The sequence below is a fragment of the Triticum dicoccoides genome, chromosome 2B (assembly GCF_002162155.2).
Source record: "Triticum dicoccoides isolate Atlit2015 ecotype Zavitan chromosome 2B, WEW_v2.0, whole genome shotgun sequence".
NCBI classification, from domain to species: domain Eukaryota; kingdom Viridiplantae; phylum Streptophyta; class Magnoliopsida; order Poales; family Poaceae; genus Triticum; species Triticum dicoccoides.
The window spans coordinates 745,084,644-745,105,569 of record NC_041383.1 but is presented as its reverse complement, the minus strand read 5'-3'; the positions used below and the strand labels follow the sequence as shown (position 1 = coordinate 745,105,569).

The 20,926-nt window shown below is 43.6% G+C and overlaps 1 long non-coding RNA gene and 1 pseudogene across 2 annotated transcripts in view; one reads left to right on the top strand and one right to left on the bottom strand.

The window, feature by feature from the left end:
- Positions 1-4,571: 4,571 nt before the first annotated feature.
- Positions 4,572-12,050, top strand: LOC119368560 (annotated as a pseudogene).
- A 2,004-nt stretch (positions 12,051-14,054) lies between these two features.
- Positions 14,055-20,926, bottom strand: part of LOC119368559 — a 14,895-nt gene continuing 8,023 nt past the window's right edge. The window contains exons 3-4 of one of the 2 annotated variants that reach the window (XR_005176678.1): positions 14,309-14,422; positions 14,055-14,222 (exon numbers count right to left, since the gene is read on the bottom strand). This is a non-coding gene — a long non-coding RNA (uncharacterized LOC119368559). Of the gene's footprint in view, positions 14,423-20,926 lie in introns of both variants that reach the window. The other variant, XR_005176677.1, reaches the window with a different exon arrangement.

Sequence of the window (20,926 nt, the reverse complement as noted above, 5' to 3'; positions counted from 1 at the left end):
GCAGCGTCGCATCAAAGCATGCACCCGGCCACAATGCAGCAGCCCGATGAAGACAACCAAAAAGCCAACGCTGCATGGTGTGGTGTTCATGTTGTGCATGGCGTGCTCCTCTTTGAGGACGCAATACTGGCATGGGGTATCGATGTGGGTATCGATGCAGTTCAAATGGCGTGCTGCCTGTTACAAGATGGGCAAAAGAAGGCGTCCATTATTGTCACGTCTCCCATCGACCGAACCTTGCCCTCTAGCCAGGCCCTAGCAAGATGAGCAAATTAATGGGCAACGGCATGCATGCACGGGTGGCACACGCAGAGAACCCGAGGAAGGCGTGTCCCCTTGACCCACGACGGCACATACGCGTGCGTGAGCCCGTCCCCCTTGATCCGCGACCGGTGGCACAGAAGCGTCGCAGTCCGTTTCCCACGGCCATGCTCGTGTACACACTTTCATGGGGCGCCACCAAACGCCTCCCGCCCATTAATTCTAGGGTTTCGATGGGGTGAAACCACGTCGCACTTGGGCTATTTAAGCCGGGCAATATCGTCCTCTCCCTCCTCATCCATCATACCCCATCCTCTGCCTCCTCTGCCCTTCTTCTTCCTTCTTCTCCATCAAACCCGACCGAGCACTCGAGCCACCCCGCCACCATGCAGTACACCGCCCCCACCTACCGCTTCCCCCCAACCGTGCCGGAAAGGCTCTACCCGGCCGGAGTGTATGTAGAGAGAACCCTTAGGGTTTGGGCGATCTCGAGGTGGAGGGGCGCAAGGGAGTTAACGGAGTTCTTCCTTGTGGCCGGCTTCCGCCACCTCCCCCGCGGCTCTCCTCGGATGTACCATGTTGAGGAGGTCAACCACAACGGCATTGTGGTTGGGCTCCTCACCACGTTCACTAACCCTTTCGATGCTTTCCATCTCCTCGGGCGAGCGTATTGGGTTGGTTGTGAGTTCATAGCTTTCACCACCTACAATATCTTCACCAACTTCCAGAGCATCTTCCCCAACAACGGCGTTATGCACACGCTCCCGTACCCCATCAACAACAGGGAGGAGTGAAGGGCGGCGCCCGGAGGAGCGAGGTGACGTTGTTCCCCCGGAGGAGGAGGAGGAGGAGAAGAGCCCGAAGAAGAACCCGCGTTTGGTGCCCCCCGATCTATCTAGCTTATCATATTAGTTTTTTTTAAGTAGTAATCGTTATGCTACTATTATTAAGTTGTATTAGTATTTTAAGTTGTAAGGCTATCATGGAGTTGTAAGGCTATCGTGGAACTATGGGTTGCAATCGTTATGCTACTATATATATTGTGTGTTTCGTGCTATTATTTCAAGATTGCTATGGGTTGTTCTTGCTTATTATTTGTGTATTGCTATGGGTTGCTACGAGCCCGGGTTGCTACACCTCAATCTCACCACACACACACACACCATCTTCAAAATATTGGCCAAACCATGGACATGCAACTAGGAGCCCCATGCAAACCCACTATGGACATGCAACTAGGAATGCAAACTAATTTACTTCATGCAACTAATTTAGTTCATGGAACCGTAGACATGCATAAAAACAATTAACATTTGGTTTTATTGCATCAAAAAATGATCCATCACAAAATTTAGTGCAAGAAAAAGTCCAAAGTAAAAATAAGTAACATTTTATTTGCCGAAGTTAGAGGTGGGCTGGTGCCGCTACGCGGGTGGGCTGGTGCCCCTACGTGGGCGGGCTGGTCTCTATTTTGGGCATGGTTATTTTCTCAGGGCCCATTTTCTCACGGCCCAACATCTATTCGACAGCCCAGTTTTGTTTTTTTACTAGAAACTGAATTTGGGTGTGTATTCTGTTAACTGAAGAACAAGAACAGAGGAAACAGAGCATGAACACTGAATAGGGCCCCTGAGAATATCATTACAATAATTCAAGCAAGTTTTGCTTCACACGAATTCAAGTTCATCTAACAAATGATCCCTGGCTAACTCAAACTACTGGGCACCCTTGAAACTAGCTGACTAACTAACTGAAACTATAACAAATTCTAGCGATTGATGAACATCAAGTAAAATAAACCCATAGCAATGACACAACCATAAAATGCTCCCCCCATCATATTTGCTTGCTGCTTCAAATCGATCAGATGCTTTAGTTGCTTGCCGATTTTCTTCAATTCACACTTCAGTTCTGCACTGTGCATCATCGGATCGGCTCTGTCCGCCAAATTGGGGGCTTGTTCCACGGCAAGCTGCCCCCCAAAATTGAGCTCTTGGGTTGGGGTTGATCCCTCCAATTTCAACCTTTCAACATATTCATCGAGCCACTCAAAATGCCCACATTTCTTCAGAACCTGAAAACAGGGGGCCGGCGGCGCATGAATCCTAGATCCACCACCCAGATCCACCGCCCTAATTCGAGGGAAAAAGAAAGAAATCGGGAGAAATTAGACCATAGAATTGGTCAAGAACACAGATCTAACCTGCCCCGGTTGTGGCTTGCTCAAACATTTCACAAACTCGCACCCACGGTTGCCATTTTCTTCCCTCGCACAAGTCAAACGCTTGAGAGGCTCCATGCGCGGGCAATCGGGGCATCTTGTCAACGGCAGTGGACCGTACTGCGTCCATGATTGGCGGGTGGCTGAAGTCAAGCTAGACATCACTCGCCGGCGGCACGCTTCGTTGCCGGAGCAGAGGAAGAAGAAGGTGGGAAAGGAAAGGGGCAGGGCAAGCAATGGAGGGGGGCGGGCTGGCTCGGGTCGGGGCATGCTAATGAGCACGGGCATGCTTGTATGGATAAGTTGTGGGTCCCACCCGCATGCGAGTAACTGGTGGGTCCCGCGTGTCATAAGTCAAATCGCTAACCCCTCGTGTTTTTCATTTCACGGTTAAACAGAGCCATGTCGCATTGGAGCTATTTACACGCTCAAGTGTGTCGCATCACAGCCATTCACTCGAACAACGTCGCACTCAAGCCAATTCACATCAAAAACGTCGCACAGGAGCTATTGGCCCGCTGCACTAGACTGCTCATCAGTTTTGATAATATTGAAGTGATAGATGCCATGAAGAATGAAATGCATGCATCCAGTATGGCAGCCGCAGTCTTCAGCGACTGTTACTTTATGTCCAGAGATTTTGCTAAGGTTTCTCTTGTTCACGAGAACCATGAGGCAAACTCTGTTGCTCAAGAATTAGCTCATTTTGCGAAGTTTAATGATGCTAGTACTTGGCAGATATTCCACTCCCTCAATTGTACCTCTCTGTTAAACAATGATGTAACACTGATCTCCAATGGATAAAGAAGTATTAGTGATAGTAAAAAAGAAAACAGTAAACGACGAGCTTAGATCCGCGATGTTGATGTAGCTAGTGATGTCCACATGCTGGGTTTGCGCGCGTACGTCGGTCCAAACCCTGGCGAGGCTGCGTACGTACGTACTTGTAGTAATCGAGGCAGCATCTTCTGCGCCCTGGAAATGATTAAAGATGGACAGCTATTCATCCCAGCAAAGACAAATTTCAGCTTGAAAGGATCTCATGCCTAACTAGCTAACGGCATCAAATGTTCCACACCAAGTGTCTATTCATAATTGCGAACCAACATGTGGATGGATGGTTAGGTGAACAGTAGTATTCTTAGTCCACCAGGATTCAAGTCGTCGTGCTTGCATTTATCCTGAATTTAGAGCCTGTTCGGAAGCTCTCCAGCTTCCAAAACGAGCCAGCTTCTCGCGGGAGCTAGGCCTGCTGGCTTCTCGCGTTCGGCTGGGCGAGCTGGCTTCTCGCGGGAGAAAATGGTTCGAGGGTCGGTCACGAGAGAAAACGGTTCGAGCGTCCACTTCGGGAGGGCAATCGAGTGTAATTTCCTACAACTCCTACTTCTCGTTTTCTCGAAGCTGGGCTGGGGCTGCTCCCAAAAATTGCACTGCCTGCTGCTCGTTCTCCAGTAGCCAGATTCTCGGAGCGCTTCCGTTCGGCTGGCTTCTCGCGGCCTTCTCGGGAAGTTGGAAGCCAGCAGACATCCGAACGGGTCCTTAGTTCAGGATTTTCGGCAAAGCACGTTTTAAGGCGACTGCAGTGACTTCAAAAAATCTAAAAATGATATGCCGGCCTAGTCTCTTGAAGGTGTTTATAGACGGTTCCTTCTTCTGTTAGTGAGCATGCACAATGGTACCTGCATATGCACCGTAGTGCAGAGATCGGGCGTAACAAACTAACTATCTGATTCATGACCCTGGCTCCCTGCACAAAACAAAACAACTGCTACCCATATGCACGCAGTTTACTTCAAAATACCCATTGTACTAGTTGTCGGCTTATAATTTGAAAATACCCACATGCATGCAGTTTACTTAAAAATGCCGACATGCATGCAGTTTAAGACAGAACACAAAAGATGCTTGCTGAGCATTCGCACGTACCAACCCCAGCATGCATGATGCTGCCTAGCTAGCTACTTTGGGTTACTACGCAGCAAGTGTCTCTACTCTCTATAGTAACAATATACTGTATATACCAAGACGACGCATAAACCTTTTGAGCATTTGGCCACCGCTCTCCGACTTCAGCTGATCGACCCTCTAGATGGCGAGCCCGAGAGTAGCTGGGGCATCTTCCGCCGTCCCGGCACGCCGGTGGCAGGCGCGCAGTTGCCTCCCTGCTGCGTCGTCGCCGTTCCTGGCAAACTCGTTTCGCCCACACCACCACCGAAGAAACCAGCCTCTTGGCCTTGCCTCCGCCCACGCCGCCCAGCGTGATTTCACTGGAGCACACCGCCCGGAGTTCCTCTCTCGCCGCCATCATCGTCCTCCTCCCTACTCATTGTGCGTGAGGAGCACTCAGACGATTAGCCATTCCTGTTCAGGTAAGAAACTCTCTCTTGCTTGTTTCCTTTTTCTTGCTTTCTTTTTGATAGAGATGAGAGAGGAGGGCATACAGATAACTAGTCCATTCTAACAGCGGTCTGATAAGGATATATGTTTTCATTTTAAACTGTTTTACTTTATATATATGGATCTCGGTTATTTATATCAGATGTTTCTCAGCGTCGAGTTAGAGAAATGAGTGTGGTTTCTGTCATTATTTATCGATCAACCAGAGAATACTACTTCCTCTGTAAAGAAATATAAGAGTGTTTAGAGTAACAAATAACCAGTTTTTAAAAATAAAACATGAGAAGACTTACTTCAAAATGTGGAATATGGGAGTACCCTTGATTGAACCAGGCAACCAGCGGTCCAGCTCCACCCCTCATTGCTGTTGGATACCTGGATCTTCTCTAAGACATGCATGTGCACAGTTATTTGACAGATGCTGGTAATTTACGTATTTCCCCACAAAAAAGGTAATTTACGTATAAAAATAAAAAAACAATGGTCATGACATCTTAGCAACTTGTCAGTTGTCAGTATGCACAGTTCTATAATTGATGGAACTGAACTATGAGATGTGCTCGGGAGCATATGCTCTCTTGTAAAAAAAAAAGTTTCCACCAATCCATTTACAAGCTGTGATAAAAATGGCGATCTATTTACAAGCTGAGAAAAAAAATAACATCCCAAGTATTTTTACATGTGAAATATTGTTGTTCTATAGTTTACCAGTTTCTCCCATTCATACCTCCAATCAATGAATTTTCCCACAAAAATTCATTGGCACATGACTCATTATAATACTATTCCCAGTGGTTTTTCCTGAAATTTCACACTTCTCAACTCAATTTTTGAATTTTCTGAAATCAAAGAGAGCCATTGCTTCAAGGTGCCCCAAGCAAAAGAAATAGGGATCTTTGCGGGTCCACCACCCGCAGGAGTTACGCTAGGGGCGACCACATTGGCTAGAGCAAAAAAAGCAAAAAGACCACCACAATTGCAGCGTGATTAGCTGTTTGCCACCACTTTACGATTTCTGACGGAAAACCACCAGCGAAAACCCTATATTTTTTTGACCAAAAAAATAATGAACGTATAAGCTGGTAGATGTTGATGATTGACATAAATCTCCTTTCTTCAAACGGCTGAGAGGAGTTTGGTAGGACAAAATGCGAGCCTGCAAAATAAGGTATGAACATCACTGTTTCAGTTAAAAAAACTTAAAAGGAGGATTACCCCCGGACTCTGCATCTGAATGATGCATGTAGCCATATTATTAAAAAACGGTCTCAGTTAAATGTTGAGGTTTGAGGTTGCCCCCCTGATTCTACCACGATCGATTGCTCATACTAAACAGGAGCGGGAGGCTAGAATAAAGAAGCAGCTCCAGAACCCTGAACTGTTACCATCTCCGTACGACACAGCATGGGTTGCTATGGTGCCCTTGCGGGATTATCCAAGGGCTCAACGCTTCCCACAGTGCAACGAATGGATATTGCAAAACCAACAGGATGATGGTTCTTGGGGTATCGGCGAATTTAACTTGTTACACAACAAGTCTATTCTCTCATCCACATTGGCTTGCGTTATTGCACTCAAGAAATGGAATGTTGGCCCGGAGCACATCAAGAGAGGTAGGGAAAAGGACTCGCCTGCTAGTGTTGTGTTTTTAGTGTCTTCTACTTGGTCAATTTGAAAGCTCCAGTTGAGATAAAAAGATGTGTACTGACATGACTATCTTTCTTCTTTGCGAGATAGGACTACATTTTGTTGGAAAACATTTCTCATTCTCTATGGATGAGCAGATTGCTGCTCCTATGGGCTTCAATATTACTTTTCCTGGTATGATTAACCTAGCCATTGGAATGGGTTTGGAATTTCCTGTTAGACAAACTGATGTTGATGAGATTCTTAGCGTCCGGCAGATAGAATTGAAAAGGTTCGTCAAATGACAATTTTGGCACGAATACTTTGTATATGCATACCCTTTCCATTTGTACATCTGGCTCACTCATATTAAGCTGGTAATGTGAGTGGGGAAATTTATTTGCTAATTTGTTTCTTATCTCTTCTTGTTATGAAGATCATTTTTGTATTTTGTAATTTTTCTTTTTGGTTTTTTTAGTTTTCTCTCAGAAGAACCATGATTTGAATTGGAAATTGGGTGTAATGTTACTCGTATTGTATTTTTCTTACCATTGAAATTAAATAACATTCAGCTACATGTGAGTAACATTTTGAAAAAAAATGTATTTGATACAGATTTGCTGGGGATAAATCTGATGGGAGAAAAGCATACATGGCTTATGTTGCTGAAGGGTTAGGAAACCTGGTGGACTGGAATGAAGTTATGAAGTTCCAGAGGAAGAATGGATCGTTGTTTAACTCTCCTTCCACTACTGCTGCTGCATTAATCTACCATTATGATGAAAAAGCCCTCCAATACCTAATTTTTCTCATTAGTAAATTTGGTAGTGCAGGTGGGACTGTGTACCTTTTACTGTGATGAGGAATTTGTAAGCTTTGGGTTGTTGCTGAATACCTTATTAAATTAGTCTTTTGCAGTGCCAACAGTGTTCCCAACGAATATATCTTGTCAGCTTTCAATGGTGGATTCGCTTGAGAAGATTGGAATATCTCGTCATTTTTCTAGCGAGATAAAGAGCATCCTGGATATGACATACAGGTAGTGACCATGAGTAAAGATTTGGTACGTACCTTTTGTAGCTTGTAAACTTGACTATATTCAGTTTGCAGTTTATGGTTACAGAGAGATGAGGAAATCTTGCTGGACGTAGCAACATGCGCAATGGCGTTTCGTATTTTACGGATGAATGGATATGACGTTTCCTCAGGTGTTTCCTTAGGCTGGAGTCCTCTGTGTTATTAATTAATTTATCTTTGGTCTTAAACTAACTGACAAGGTTCAATTTGACGTAGATGAGTTATCCCATGTTGCCGAAGCCTCCACTTTCTGTAATTCACTTCAAGGATATCTAGATGATACAAAATCTTTATTGGAACTATACACGGCTTCAAGAGTTAGTGTATCAGAAAATGAACTGATCCTAGATAACATAGGCTGCTGGTCAGGCGGCCTGTTATTGAAAAAATTGTGTTCTAATGGGGTTCATAGAGAGCCAATCTTTGGGGAGGTGCTTGCATGAAAAAAAATATCATTCAGAAAATTATTGATCCTAAATTTGAGGGTTCAGTTTACATTAATCATATGCTTCCATAATTTCAGGTGGAGTATGTTCTTAATTTTCCCTTTTATGCCACAATGGAACGTCTAGACCACAGGAGGAACATTGAACATTTCAATATTATGGGTTCTCAAATGCTGAAGACAGCATACTTGTAAGATTCTTATTTTCCAAAAGGAATTGTTCATCTAATCATATTAACATGAATTATATCCAGCAACTTCAAATATGTCGTTGAATCAGGCCATGTCATGTGTACCAAGACCATCTTGCTTTGGCTGTTGAAGATTTCACCTTTTCTCAGATTATTTACCAGGATGAACTCATGCATCTTGAAAGGTAATATGTCTGTTTTGCTCTCTTATCTTATTAACTTCTTTTTTTAAAACAATCTTCAAAATTTTGTTGCCACAGTTGGCTGAAAGAGAACAGGCTGGACCAGCTAGAATTTGCACGGCAGAAGCTGACATATTGCTATCTCTCTGCTTCTGCTACCATATTCCCCCCTGAACTATCTGATGCTCGGATTACATGGGCCAAAATTTCTGTACTCACAAGTATTTCTGATGACTTCTTCGATGTCGGTGGATCAAGAGAAGAGTTAGAAAACCTTGTAGCCTTAGTTGAGAAGTACAATTCCTCAATTTGATCTCTTTTTCCGCTTCGTGTTAAGTGTTGGTTTCTTGTGCACTTACTAACATATTATCTTCCCTGCTTTTATTTCCTAATGGTTGTCTTAGGTGGGACGAGCACCAAGAACTTCAGTTTTACTCTGAGAGAGTAAAAATATTATTTTGTGCTACATATACTACAGTAAATCAAATTGGAGAAATGGCTTCTGCAGTACAAGACCGTGATGTTAGGAAACACCTGATAGAACTGGTGAGTTTCATTTGTGACCCCCTAATATTGAATTGAGAGTGGTCTTCATTGTGTCGAGTATTACATGTTGAAGTTCATCCTTTTTTTAGATAATGAGTTCAATTTCATATGCAGTGGATAGATGCATTGAGGTCTATGATGACTGAAGCTGAATGGGCGAGGTGCAAATATTTGCCAACGACCGATGAGTACATGACAAATGCAAATCTCTCCTACGTATTGGGGCCTATTGTGCTCCCGTCATTGTACTTTGTTGGGCAAGAGCTTTTGGAGTCAGTTGTCAAAGATCAAGAGTACAATGAGTTATTCAGGTTAATGAGCACTAATGGCCGTCTCCTGAATGATATCCAAACCGTTGAGGTATGTGCCATTTATGACAAAAACACATGAAGATTTGTCATAGCTGCATAGAATATAAGTTACAGATTTATATTATAATAGCATATATCATTACACAAATATTTCCTTTTTCTGATGCATACAAGTAATTGGTGAGTTTAGTGGTACCACTACCATATTTAACTCTAATGGGTAATAAGTTCTCACAAAAAGAATTGGTTTTCCCGATAAAGGGCATTTCATTCAAATGTTATTCGAGTTGATACAACCACAATGAGCAAATACCTGGCTGATACAAGATGCACACAGCCAACAAATCCGACAACAGCTTAAAAGCCATAATTTACATAACTAGTTAATAAAGAGCTACCTAGGATGCAGTAGGTCCAATATTAAGACTGCACGGCCATCCATGATGGAAGAAAACCTCCCTGGTAAAAATAATAGTTGTCATCTGCTATATGTAAAACGGTGTCAACTTTTTAAATGGTCACCCTGAGAGGCTATGAAGTTAAATTCCATATTAACTGATGAAAAAAGGATATCTACACACAACTTATCTTAGTGGATTCTGATTCAAACGTTACAGATTAATCAACTGTATTTTACAGTTGTCAAGAAAACACCCCTTTCAGGTTGTAACCTAAGTTCTATTACAGATAGAACTTCAGCGGTATATATGTATTATTTTTACCCAAAAACTATATAAGGGGCCCTTATACGAAAATGCTCAATGGAGGACGAGCTACATGGTGCTCGTAATCTTGTTCGGTCATTATAACGTTGTGATGCGCGCGGTGCTGCTTTCCAGCTCAATACGCTCGCTGTTATTTGGAAATACATAGGTGCCATGGGCTGCTGTGCTTGATTTATACGTGGGCCGTGCTCTCAACTTGATGTTACAGGGACATGATGTGCCTCCTGGGCTGATTTGAGTTTCCCCTGGCGCCAGGCTCGGTGGCAGATGGGTCATTAATTAGATGGGCCCATGAGTCTGTATAGGTCGACTTTTCTTTCATTAGGCTCGCTAATCGCTATCCCCTTGCTCTGACACACTGGAAGAAAGCACTTCCGCCATGGACTTGTCTAAAAAAAAGAAACTTCCGCTATGGATGCTATGGGGTGCTTCATCGAGGAGAGCGATTCAGGGTAATCTTCTACCAGATTTCGTTTTTTGTTGGCCGGCCAGGGATGCGCTAGTGGCGTTTTTGCGATCTGACTTGTTGCCATCGCGTTCGTGTGGCCTAAATATTAGATGTGACGTGATGTTTGTTCGGTCTGGGATGCAGCTTCGTTCCTAGGTTGGACGCTGGATTTATTTTAGGGGGTGAATTGGCTGGTGTGCAGCCGGTCGATGCTGCTGCCCATTGTTGTGCTGCACGTCAGGATGTTTGGATTTCTTCAGAATCAGGCAATGGGGAAAGAGATGCAGAAGGAGATGTGCAGCCGGGGGAAACTATCGTGACTGAGGAGATCCTTCGACGCATACAATGGCCGTAGCTAAGTGGTGGCTGCTGACTCAGATGAGTTGTTCCCATGATGTGCCAATGTTCCACTGTCTCGCTCCTCGCATGAATATAATCGATCCTGCGGTGGCACTTGTGCATGCGCGGCCAGACTCGACGCATACAATGGCCGTAGCTAGGTCCGTGGTGGCTGCTTCACCTGAGATAGCACTGTGCATAAATGGGAGATACGGGAGCTTGGAAATTGGCTGCAGGTGAAATACATGAGAGGAATACGCCGCTAAGCCTGATCCCAAGAAGTACCAACGCTGGCGATAACGAGCTCCATATAGCTCGTCCTCCATAACGCCCCACTCGCCCTTATAGGAGTTTCTACTCGTGAGCTCAAATGCTCCCTCACGAACAGTAAAATTAAAAAAGAATAACCGAAGTCAAGAAAATCTGATTTTTTTGGCAACAAACACTGATGTTCCTAAATGTTCTGGGGAAAAAATCAACACTCCAAAAGACTATTTTTGAAAGTATTTTGGACATAGATTGTGTTTCTTTGGGCGGAACTTTAGGAATGTTTCTTTTTCACAAAAATATTGCACGTATGTAAACAATTTGTCGATGTTCGTTGCCCAAATTTCGGGGTTTTTTTAACTATTGATTTTGATTTTACTATTCACCACGGGTGCATTTGAGCTCGCAAGTAGATGGACACTTTCGGCCCTGATATTATATACTTTATATGAGGAAAGCAGGGAGAGGGGATAGAAATCCATAATCTACTTAGACATGAATTATGATATCTAGTCACACAAACTTTATGGAAAATTCAGCTAGGTTTTTGACTTTTTGTATCCAATTGGGGAAAAAATGTCAGCAGATAGTAATATTGATTGCTGCAATATTGTTTGAACTTTAAACTCGTAAGACTTGCTTGGAGATTGTGACAATCTTTTTGACCTACTCCTGCAGAGGGAGGATAGCCAGGGAAAAGTGAATAGTGTTTCACTACTTATTCTTCAAAGTGGTGGTTCTATGTCCACAGAAGCGGCTAAAAAGGTGATACATGAGTCTATAGCCTCGTGTCGAAGAGAGTTGCTAAGGTTGGTTCTTAGGGAAGATAGTGTTGTTCCTAGGCCATGCAAGGAGCTGTTCTGGAAGATGTGCAAGATAAATGAATTGTTTTACTCTCAAACTGATGGGTATAGCTCACCAACAGAAATGGTCGGTGCAGTGAACGCAGTTATCTATGCACCTCTCAAGCTCCAAAAAAGCAATCCATCTTCAGCTGTTAAAGTAGAGAAATAAGGATTTCCGGAAGGATCACGTACTTTCTGTGGAAAAAGGTGGTGTTGTTGAAGGAACTAATATTGCCTATTTTTAAAACGTTGTCAATGTGAAGCCTAATGATGAAGGAATATCGGTCTCTTTATTTTCCGTGATCAGTTAATAGTTGATAAGCTCTGCTATATCAGCTTACGGGCTATTTTGTCTAAACTTTCATAAACATTTCCTCTATGTTTGCCATTTCCATATGAAGCAGAGGCAGCAGTACCAAACTTTTCATATTGTAACCATGCTGTTGTAAAGATTGATTAGGGTAGGTTCAAGGTCGAAGTGTACATCATGCCTACTTTCCTTTTATGACTCGACTTGTGCCTGAGAGATCTTAACACTTATGTCTAACATCTAATCAAGACGAAACAACTGCTAGAATATAATCCTAATTCCATTATAACATTTCTAAAGAAATACAGAGGAATTATTCCCCCTCATCACAAAACATGTTCAATCACAACACGGAAGGAGCAAAGCCTAATTTTTCCCTAAATAAAAGTTGGTTTCTCAGAGACACAAGTTTGATTCCATTGGACAAAAAATCAAAAACATGGTCTAAGTTTGTACATAAAACTATAATAACAGTGAAAATCTACCAAAACAATCTGCTTCACAAACTTTTTCGGTCAAGAGCAAACAATTGTGAGCCCAATAGCAAACAATTGCTTTCAGGATGGTACAAAGCTACACCATCAGTATCACACTGTACAAATAAATTTGTGAGCTAGCTAGACATGGGCAAAGATGCAATAGCTATTCAAAAACTACAACATTGTAGTTGTCCAGAACTTTGCCAGAAACCATATTTAACATCCCTCAAATCAATGTTCTACAAGTTACACAGGATATGGAGATAGTTGAGTTACCAGGGAACTATAGAAGTTACAGATCTAGGTTGTTCCAAAGTTGAAGTTACATGGGGCCTCTACAATTTGCTAATAAGAAAAGTTCTTAGAACTGGCGATTTACAAGGGCACTCTGATTTACTGGTGATATATCTAGAGTTGCGTGGCAAACTGTAGCATGTGAGGGATCATATACTTTGTGATAGAGGCGGGGTGTCCCGATCTTTCGATGAGATGATAACTATCGATTTGGTGGAGACGACTTTGACGATCCAACTACAAACGTGCACGACGTTGCGCCTTAGCAATCGCTAAACCAACTCCGATAGGTTATTGACCACGCCGAAGCACAATCAACCTGACCACGAAGGTCTATTCCTGCAAGCAATCGAAGAACAAGCAAGAATATGATAAAGCAATCTGAATATTGCGAATATAGATGAAGTATTGATAAAGGTAGGGACCCGAAAGTGGTCTTGGTCTGGTCATTGGACACAAACGAAGTACACGAAGTTGCGTTGGCTAACTTTTAACTAAACAAATCCCAAGGAAAAAGCTACTAGATGGATCTACTTATATAGGAGGAAGGGGTGGTGGCCAAGGAGGTGGGAGAACGTCCCAAGGCATCCTAAAACCAACCCTAGGTCGTACAAGGCTCATGGGCCCAAGTGGAGGTGATGCAACACCTTTGGACTTGTTGTTTGACTCCGATTCTGCTGCAGCGTCTGATTGTTTCGTCGATATCTCAATGCTCCGGACAAATTTCAAGGTGAATCCAATTGGCCTGGAAAGAGCACAAAATCTAGATTCCAACAAAAAAAGAATCACCCAATTCCGAGTCCGTATGAAAAAGTTGTTGGCTTTTGAGTCAGGTATGTCTGTGCGGTCCAAATCTAAATCCAGAACGTGAGAGACTTGGACTCTATCTTCTCTTGGCCCAAAAGTGACGTGAGAGAACTTTTTGAATAGAACTTAAACATCTCTTTCTCCCTTATCTTCATATGTGAATTGTACAAATGTCCCATACACCTGCAATTAGACAAAACACAAAAGTGTGTGAAGTATTTTTGTTCTGGATAACATAAATAGATTATGAAATAGTTTGCACTAAAAATCACCTGACAAATATGCATGTATGCAATATTTGTGGTCGTATCCAAGGTAGTCATGTCCTCATCACTTTGGAAGTTGGATGACTAAGATACATCATCCAAGCAACAGATGGACACAACACCTCCATAAGTGCATGCCCATCGAGCATAGAAATATCATCAACATTGGCAACAACCATCCAGAACTAAAACATAATCCAATAAATCATCTATGTAAGTGAAATAACATGTTCTTCATCCATGTAAGGTAAAAAAAAGACAGGGATCATACCAGTAGCGTAGTAGCTACGGGGAATCGAACAAGAAAGGTAGATAATCAAGCCGAGGATTCTTCAAACTATCCTTGCAGGCTTTGACTACATGCCTGTGGTCCTGAGTTTCACAACTACAATCACAACATGGAGCTTTTAATAATATAATAGATGATGGAGAAACAAGATTGCAACATCCTCCCGTACGAATGTTGACAAAGAAATTAGGTGTACAAACAAACTTATATCATGAATTGAGGTCCCTATTGCATTGCATCACATGTCACCCATAGGCGCCCATAACAGTTTTAAAATTAGGAAACACAACAACTGATGAACAAAAACTAGAATTCAAGTTGCAATGACAAACAAATAATAAGTTCATGGTGTGGGAACCATGGTGCGAAACAAACACCGCTAAGGCCCACAACCAGTCTTAGTGCTTTTTAAGCCAGCTGGCAGTCCAAGGGATAAGTACATCCCTTTTTACATTTTTTTAGATGAATTTTTAGGTCATCTTCTGCACAGCTAGTCAAAACAAGAGATGATTTCACATCCTTCCTAAATACTTAGGATTCCTACAATGAAAACATTCCCATGCCTAAGTTATCTCTTTTGGAAAGAGGGCACCTCTGTCTAAATAAGCTCCTTTGCAAAGAGGGAACAGAAAAATCATCAAGGGAGAGGACACTAGTGCAGAACCAGGCAATAGCACCGGTTCGTCAGGCCCTTTAGTGTCGGTTCCATAACCGGCACTAAAGTGTGGGCACTAAAGGCCCCCCCTTTAGTATCGGTTCAGCACGAACCGGTGCTAAAGGGAAACCACGTGGCACGAGCCAGCTCCAGGGGCCTGGAGCCCTTTAGTACCGGTTGGTAAGACCAACCGGTACTATAAGGTTTGGTTTTTTTTTTAGTTTTATGATTTCTTTTTTATTTAATTTTGTGTTTCCATTTTAATTCTTTTTCGTTTGCTGGTATTTTACGATACTACACATTGTACACGTTATGCATAAATATATCATCAATGTATAACCAATCATGCATATATATATCATCAATGTCTCACAAACCATCATATTAATTAATTCACACATACACACATGTATAGCTATATACAATTTCTCCTACATATGCATGTTGCCTTCGGATCTGTGGCATTAGCCTAATTGGTGCCTTCGGAGCACGATGACAATTGGAAGTGGTTTTCATGGGGCGGTAGCGGGTAATAGTATTCTCCCTTCGGATTTATGACCTGGTCGAGCAAAAATCCCGCTATTTCCTCTTGAAGTGCTTCTACGCGCTCCATTTCTAGGAGCTTCGCCCGCACCTCTCTGAACCGTTAAGAAGGAGATCAATATGCATGTGTATTAGTTGTGTGACTAGATATCGATAATGGTGTAAAAATTGTGAATAGTGTTTTGACAAGCGTACCCATTCCTGTCTTTGAGATCTGCTCCTTTCGGACGCCATCATGCGAATGTTCTCGCAAACGCAGAATGCACACAGATCAGTCCCCTGCGCCTACTTCAGGGCCTTTACGAGAATGGAATTTGATCAGATAATAATTAATCAAGCATGATAATTAAAGAGATGGCAGCTAGCTAGCTAGCTAGTACTACTTAATTACTTACCTTGGGTCTTCCCCATTTAAGTTTTTCTTTCCATTCGCCTTCCATGACACTGATGAACCTTGCCCAAGCCCTGCCCGCCGACAAAGAAATGAATAAAGGGGTTATTAAATAGTTCATATCATGAAATGATGAACTAAATAGGCCAAGATATATAGTTAATAATGATTGAAATTACCTGCTGACTATCCCAAACAAGATGTTATAGTCAGTTTTTTCTTTGAGTAGTGAGTCCAGTATTTCAACTGTTCCGGTGTCAACTTTAATGATACACAAGACCCAGTGAAATCTGCATGCACACACGTTTGCAAGTCTTAATTAAGCGGGCATATGTAAGCAAAAACATGTAGCTAGCTAGTAGGCAAAAACAGAGAATTTGTAGTACAAGACAGTGTGACTCACTGGAAGTTGTAAGGAAGTAGTATATCTTCATTGTATTTGAGGCACTTCAAGAACTCTAGCATGCTGTCCTCTACGGCCTTTTGATGAAGTGCATCTATTTTCCATGTGTATTCATTAACGGTGTTTGGGTCAATGAACCCAATGCCAAAGCGTCCACCTTTTCTCATTTCATACATCTTCATCCTGCATATAATACCACAGAAAAGAATATAGTGAGGATAATTACAGGTAATGATTGATCAAAAGGATCACTACAGCTAGCTTGAGACTTAAATTACAGAAAGAAATCACTTACAGACAATAGCAACTGACGATAAATTTGTCGAGTGCGTCTTGATTGTATAACTGAAACAGTTCAGAATACTCAACGGACACAGCTTTCTCATGGTAGTAATGCTCCTCCTTGACATTCACCATGAGGGACAATCGATCGGAAATCTTGGTAATGTTCATATACCATTGATGCAATTCATACATTCTCGTTGGGAGGTTCTTGACCTTGTCTGGCTCGACCAAAGGTTGGCCCCGGACATATTTCTGTTTTATTTCATCCTCTCTAAGCACAGGCATGGGCTCGATCTCGAGGAGTTGTCCAACAGTGATTTTGAGAACTTCAGTCTGCATTATATGGTCCTCCGTTATTACCACATTGCCCACCTCAGGAACGTAAACTGTTTGCCCACAATAATATTGGGTGCGCATACTGTCACGTGTTGTTGGCACGACAAGCGAGGGGATCGATTGCGCCGCCTGTTCTCCCAGCTGGGGAATGGTTTTCCCGCATTTTTTGACAGCTGCTTCTTGTTTGCTCGATCCCGAGCTCGCCTCCTTACGTAGACGTGCTCGATTTAACTTCCTGATGTGGCGCTCATAGTCTGTGTCAATAGGCTTGGGAGCTGGTGGTTGAGCCATACGAATGAAGTGGTCAATCGTTTCCTCAGGAACTTTCTCCCTTGGCGGCGGTGGCGGTTTCCGTGCAAAATGGGCTTCCACCTCGGACTTCAATATGGCTGCGATTTCCTCCTCGGACCTGTCATAAGCCCTCTGCGGAAGAGGCGTGAGGCTTGGACCATATTTATATCGCTTGCCTCCGCATGTACTTCCTGTACTACCTCGACTCGTACCGCTATGCACCATAGCTGCGGGGTGTCTCCTCTGCGATTGCTGAGGCGGCGGAGACGGCTGATGGGGCTGAGTTGGACGAGGAGGAGTGGCCGCCTGAAGCTGTGCCGGACTTGGAGGAGGAGTGGCCTGAGGTTGTGCCGGACTTGGAGGAGGAGTGGACGTCTGACGCTGTGGCGGACTTGGAGGAGGAGGAGTGGCCTGACACTTTGCCGGACTTGGAGGAGGAGTGGCCTGACACTTTGCCGGACTTGGTGGACTTGCAGGAGCGGGAGACTGCTGACTCGGTGGCGGACTTCGACGAGGAGTCGGCTGACGCGGTGTCGGTGGCCTTCGAAAGATGATGCAATCCTTTTTCCATAGGATGATACGATGGTTGGCGTCTCCGAGAAAGCGCTCGTCGTCACCTCCAGGAATGTCAAGCTCTAGCTCCGAATATGGGTCCACCACCTCATCAACCAAGACACGAGCATAGCCCACTCGAATCGGGTTGCAATGGAAGGTTGCCTCGGGGGAATTTGTAAAAGCAACGGCGTCCGCCACCTTCATGGATATGTTCTTCATTTTGACGTGTAGCTCGCAGCTAGTGTTCTCCGTGATGTCATCCACGGGGTATCTACCCAGCATTGCGTCGTCCGGGGCGGAACCCATGCTGCTTCTCGGCATGGATGGGGCGGTGCTATCTAATGCTGGATCATTCGCTAGCTGCTGCAGCTGCTGAGACCCCCTTTGCTGGGTAAGTGAGTCGATCTGCTCCTGCTGCCGCTGGAATTTGACTACCAATTCCGCTTGACTTGCTTCTAGGCCTTGAAGGCGTTCATAGTCCCGCTTCCTCTGCTCCTCCTCCATCTTCCTCTTCTTCTCCTCCGCAATCTTCTTTCTCGCACGGGTTCTGTAGTCGGTGTTCCAGTCTGAAAACCCCTCATACCACGGAATAGCGCCCTTGCCTCGTGTTCTTCCCGGGTGTTCAGGATTTCCCAGGGCACGCGTAAGCTCATCATTCTCTCTGTTGGGCTGGAACACCCCCGATCGTGCCTCTTCTATTGCAACAAGTATCGCATCGTCGGCTCCTTTCAGACTTGCCCTCGTCGAAACATTGCCTGTCTTCGGGTCCAACTCCCCCCCATGCGCATAGAACCAAGTCCTGACCCTGGGGGGCCAGCTCTTAGTAACCGGAGTGTCACCTGCATCCTCCATCTCTTTCTCAGACTTATCCCACTTAGGCATTGCCACCGCATAGCCACCTGGCCCCAGCTTATGGAACTTATCCTTTTTTTCGGCATTCTTCTTGTTTATTCTCGACCGTTCCTTAGCTAATTCCGAATCCTTGAATTTCACAAAATCGTCCCAATGAGCACGTTGGTTCTCTAGTGTTCCCTCGAATACTGGAGTCTTCCTTCCTCCCTTGACGTACTTGTCCCATTCACGATTCTTGTGGTTCTTGAATGCAACCGCCATCTTCCTAAGAGCAGCGTCCTTGACTTTCTACACATCTGCTTCTGTGAAATGATCTGGTAGGGTGAAATGTTCCATGAGAGTATCCCAAAGCAGATCTTTTTGATTCTTGTCGACAAAAGTAACATCTGGACGTGGAGCAGCGTCCTCTTTGCCTTTTTGTCTTTTGTCTTTTGCTGGCTCTCTCCATTCTTTAAGGGAGATCGGGAGTTGGTCCTTCACAAGAACTCCACACTGACGAACGAACTTGTCCGCAATCTTCTTAGGCGCTAATGGTTCGCCATTAGGTCTGACTGCCTCGATATTGTACTTTACGCCCTCCTTCAACTTTTTGTTCGGGCCTTGTTTCGTCCTTTTGCCTGAAGATTTGCTCGATCCGGATGGCTGAAAGAACAAAGATCGATTCGTTAATATATCTTCAACTCATTTAAAACATGTGATGATCACCAGATACCTGCTTATATAAATATATATACCTCGCCGGTCTTTGTTGTTTCAGGATCAACATGTTCTTCGTCATCATCATAATCGTAGTTCATGACTTCATCAATTCGGTCGTTGCGATCGAATATCATATCACCCTCTCCGGTGTTGTTTAGAAATTCGGAGCCGTCATAATCTTCTTCATTCTGATCATCATCTAGCCCGCGTATCATATCGAACATGGTCTGTTCTCCCTCTCTGTCGGTATTGTCTGCCATAGCTTTTATTTAACTAATTCAAAAGAAATATAAAACAATTTAGTATTCAAATTACATCGTCTCGAATAATAGATATAATCTCGAATACTTCGTCTAGAATAATAGATATAATCTCGAATACATCATCTCGAATAATATATAATATTGAATAGTACATCACTGGCTAGCTAATTAAAGATCGAATACTACATAAGAATCTAGGACACTCGCGGTTCGTGCGGCGCGGGCGGTGGACACCCAAAGAGAAGGAACCCTCACAGGATCATAGCTGAAGTGAGATCCCCGAAGATACTGCCAGGTATTGGAGAACCTGCCGCCCTCTAATGCAACCATGTAGCGATGGACGTGCTCGTCCTCCTCCCTAACATGGCGACGTACCACCTCCGGCGGGGCCGGGTCTCTCCGCACCGAAACTGGCCCACGCGAACGCCACAAAACGAGATCAGGATCGACGACGGGACCCGGGGCCGGGTTCCTCATCAAGCGGCGCGCCCCTCCAGGCAGCACCTCCCAGTGCCAGCCCGGCGGAGCCCAGTCCCGGACATGGGTCGGCTGGACGTCGTCGCGGACGGGTCGACGGCGAGGATGCGGGCCGGGCATCGTCGAGAACAAATACTAGCTATATGCCCGCAAAAAGTAATATTTTTTTAATGATTGGATTTTGATAACTAAAATTTCTAACATTTCTACTATTTCAAAAATCTATATACTATTTCATACTAATTAAGCATCTAACACTAAAAACAGAAAACACAACTTCTAGACATCCATTAAAAAACTGAAAAACAACATTATATAAAAAAAATCCATACTAATTAAACACTAATTATATACTAATAATAATAATCTAAATTATATACTAATTAAACATAAAAAATTTCCATACTAATTAAACACTAATTTCCATATAAAAAATTTTGATAACTAAAACAATAATAATCTAAATAATCTAAACTAATTAAACATACAAAATACGTATATACTAATATATACATGCATTAATTCATACATGTGTGTGTGTGTGTGTTCCATATAAATTTTTTTGATAACTAAAACAATATTTTTGATAACTAAAACAATAATAATCTAAATAATCTAAATTATATACTAATTCATGCTTGTGTGTGTGTGTGTTTTGATAACTAAAACAATAATAATCTAAATAATCTAAATTTTATACTAATTCATGCTTGTGTGTGTGTGTGTGTGCTCGGGGCCGGGAGGGGCGGCGCCCATGGTGGCCGCCGGGGCGAGGGAGAGAGGTTAGAGGGGGAGAGCTCACAGCGGGGCGACGGCGACGGCGAGGCGACGACGGCGACGGGGACGGGGG